The sequence below is a fragment of the Solanum pennellii genome, chromosome 12, assembly GCF_001406875.1.
Source record: "Solanum pennellii chromosome 12, SPENNV200".
In the NCBI taxonomy this organism is placed as follows: domain Eukaryota; kingdom Viridiplantae; phylum Streptophyta; class Magnoliopsida; order Solanales; family Solanaceae; genus Solanum; species Solanum pennellii.
The window spans coordinates 53,470,270-53,474,265 of record NC_028648.1 but is presented as its reverse complement, the minus strand read 5'-3'; the positions used below and the strand labels follow the sequence as shown (position 1 = coordinate 53,474,265).

Genomic DNA, 3,996 nt, shown 5'->3' with positions numbered 1-3,996 from the left:
CAACTCTAAATATGAAGGCAATAAATATTAAAATTTTTCTTATTATTAGGGAGCTAAACATTATTAAATTTTTCACTTTTTAGAACTCTAGTTTTAAAGTTTTCTCTGAAGTTTAGACAGGGTTTTAAGGAAGATTAAAGAAAGAAGTTCTTCATCCAATCTTGGAAGTGAGTCTTTCCATTTACCTTCCTTTGACATTTTTAAGGTTTAATCTCTTATACACATTTGATTCCTTTATCATTTTAAGTATATTTGATTATTGCTTGATGTGTGGTTAAAAACCCCATTCTTGGGGTGTAATTTAGCAAATATTTGTTGATATTATTGATGGGTCTTGTTTGTTGATAGGATTAGATGTATTTTAGAGATGTTTTCACCTAGTGATTGTGGTTTAATTTAATGGGTTTGTAGTTGCATATACAAAACCACCCATGTATTTTCGACTTGTCCGAGAGGGAGCTCGCGAAACCCAGACCACTAGAGTGATGTCCTAAGGAGTGGGTCGACATGAGGTTCAGCCTGAGAGGGTGAGCCGTAGTCCAATATCCAAGCACCCTCTATCAAAAGGTCAGGGTGTGGGTAAAGCATAGTTGTTTAATTTAGACGAGTGGGTGTCTGAAAGGAACCCATTTAATATAGGGTAAATTGTCCGAGAGGGAATTTACTTTCACCTAAAGCTTAGCCTAGTCACTATTGTCTGGCAAATTTTCTTATGGAAAGCATGTACCCATTAGTTTGTGTCAACATATATTGAGATCACACCCCAAGAACTCTCTCCCATACTTGTTTTCTCCTTTATTCTTTTTGCAGATTTTATTACTTGTGACAAAGTCCCTTCTTGATATTTGACACGTCGGTGTCACAAATTAAACTTGTTTAGTTTTAATACTCAAGAATGTCTTGAACTATCACTATTTAGACCGAAATTCTAAGTAGCTACTACTTTCACTACCACATCCTTGGAACACAAACCCAACCCTTGGTTAGGTTACTTTACTATCTTCGATTCGTAGACACTCAAACTGTAGGTTAGTATCGTTGATCACGAAATATACAAAAAATATATTGAAGCCGATCATTTAACTCCAAAATTAAAAATTGAATGATATAACTTATCAATAGTATATACAATAAAAAGTAAAAACTCCAATAAGGACACTAATACAAACAACAACATAGTAAACATATACATTTTTGAAATTAACCGTAGAAAAGAAAGAGAACAATTGAGAAAGAAAAATGAAAATAAAAATAATAGTGAAGAAAGGAAAAAATGAAAATCATTTGAAAGATATTCTGGAGAAGATACAGATGAATTAAAAAGAAAAAGGAAGATTTTTTATTATTTTATACATCGTTTATGTATCCATTTGGTGTAAAAGTAAAGTTAGCTATGAATAATTAATTGTATACATCTATTTATTAGATTCAAGTATATTTTGTACTTCTCAATATTATAAGTAACTATCTAACAAGATAATAGGTATATGGTAATTTTGGTCTTAATATGTTCTCCACATAGATTTCTCTTTCGAAATATGTTTAGTCCCACACCGTTGTAAGAACTATTCTTTTTCCAAAAATTAATATTAAATAATCACCTCTATATACTAATTGAAGGAGGAAAATTTGGGGATTTTAGGTGTAAGAGCAGTGCTCTTGCGTGAAATGAACCCACGAAGGTTCAACCTATGAATTCTGAGATTTTCTGACTTTGTTTGTGGTCAAAGGGGGAAGAAGGATCATACGTCGTCATCCCAGTTACTTCTATGCAAGAGGTAATTAGTTCCTTTCCTCTTTTCTTTCCTTTTAGTTTTCATTGCGTATAATTGATATATTTTCGGATCTACGTTTCAATTTTTTCTTTCATGTTATTTTCTGCTCAAATCCTTATAATTTTTGTACTTAGAATAGATTCATTTCGTTTGTTGGAGCTTCAAGAAGATTGAATTTTCTAGTATTTCTCTTGTTAAACTATTGTAGTCCCGAATATTTGAAGAGTTAATGTCATTCATCATTTAAATCTATATGTATTGATAAAAATATCTCATTATGAATTCAAATTTAACTTTGTTTAGGTAGATTTCTTCCTAAATTGTACTTATTTCATATTCTATTCATCGTTTTTTTCTAATCAAAATTACTAAAATTTACATTTTTTATTTGAAATTATGCTGATTATTTAATTGGATTGAGAAAAGACCAAAATACCCCTTTAATATCATGTGAACTTTCCTCATCTAGACAAAACAACTTCAAACATGCATATTTCCCTCATACGAACTCGAAAATTAGAAAACTTGGTGGCATTGAAAAGATAATTCAAACTCCTTTCATTTTATATCTTATATCTCACATAAATCCTCCTATATTGAGAGTTATAATTGTTTGAAGTTGACCCAAACTTTATACTTAGCAAAACTTGTCAAACTTTCCAAATTTGATCTTTCCAAAAATGGTTTCTTTCATATTCTAGTTCTATCAAATAAAGGTGTGTTACATATTTTTTTTGAAGCAACTCCAATCTTTCAAGATGGTGGGCATCATATTCTAAATTCTAGAACTACACTCATCGGTAAGTGCAACTGTCTCATACTCTGTTAGCCTCCTCTTACTTGCCAAAATATCCTTAACATATTGAGCATACTTTGGTATTCCCTGCAAAACATAACCAAAAAAAAAAAAAAAATTAATGCAAACTTGGCTAAGTGAAGAGAGAAGCTTACCAAAGCATTCATTGTCGTTCTATTTTTATAATTTTTGTGTGAAGGTAGAAGTGGTTGTATATTATTTGCTATGCTTTACTCATGTGAACTTTTCCAAAATTTGCTATTCTTCCATAGGTTGAAACCACTGCATGAATACAAACAAGGAAAAATCTCGGGTAAGTCTTCTTTTATGGGGGTTTAATGACGAGTCCTCAACTTGGACTCATCTATGGCCTTATTTTAATGCAAATAGTGTCCTTGATTGTGCATTTTATCTCGATATCTAATAAAAACTCCTAACTTTCAGGTATTTGAGGATTTGGTATAAGTATGGTCACTTAGGCACAAAACGGAACCAAAACGGAGAAAAACAAGCCGAAGATGCACAGGCACGCATTGCCGAGCACACTTGGAGGTTCGTCGAGTAGCGAATTTTTGCATTCTTTTAAAACAAGCAAGCCCTGAAGGAAGTGGATCAAAAGGCGATGAACTGAAGAAGTCGGCGTTTCGCTGAATAGTTCCGCAAAGTAGAGTTATTCCGCCCAATGTTACATCATGCATGGAAAAAAGACAAGGCACAAACAACGACGAATCAGAGAAAGAGCGAATCGCCGAATCACTCGAAGAATCACGATTAACGACGCTGAATGGATCTACCAACACTACATCTGAAGCCTATAAATACTAATCTCTTTATTATTTTTAGGGAGTTGAACATTATTATAATTTTCCACTTTTTAGAACTCTAGTTTTTATGTTTTCTCTCAAGTTTGGAGAGGGTTTTGAGGAAGCTTGAAGAAGAAGTTCTTCCAAACTTGGAAGTTGGTCTTCTACATTTACCTTCCTTTGCCATTTTTAAGGTTTAATCTCTTATACCTATTTGAGTCCTTTATCATTTTAAGTACATTTGGTTATTGCTTGATATGTGGCTAAACCCCCTATTCTTGGGTATGTGACTGTCTTATACTCTGTTAGCCTCCTCTTACTTGCCAACTGTTGGGTTATGGGCCTTTTTCCCTTCCTACGTGGATAAATAAAAGCCCAATTCGGACCAACCCATTTTTGCCCATAGGCCCATTCTTATGAGGCAAATATAAGCCTATTTAGGTCTTATTTTCATATACACAGAGAGTTTTTTCAGCAGCCAAAAAGAGAGAAAGAGAGCAGTTTTCGCAGTCAAAATTCAGCCCTAACAGCCAACTTCAAATTGCGATTCCCGCTTCGTTTCTTGTCCGATTGAGCTGATTTTTGGACAACATATTATCTTCATCTCAATCTTTGATTAGGA

At 33.2% G+C, this 3,996-nt stretch overlaps 1 long non-coding RNA gene across 1 annotated transcript; it reads left to right on the top strand.

The window, feature by feature from the left end:
• Positions 1-1,600: 1,600 nt before the first annotated feature.
• Positions 1,601-3,612, top strand: LOC114075056. Its single transcript, XR_003575385.1, has 4 exons — positions 1,601-1,778; positions 2,516-2,575; positions 2,844-2,884; positions 3,016-3,612. It is a non-coding gene; the product is annotated as an uncharacterized LOC114075056 (long non-coding RNA).
• Positions 3,613-3,996: the final 384 nt, after the last annotated feature.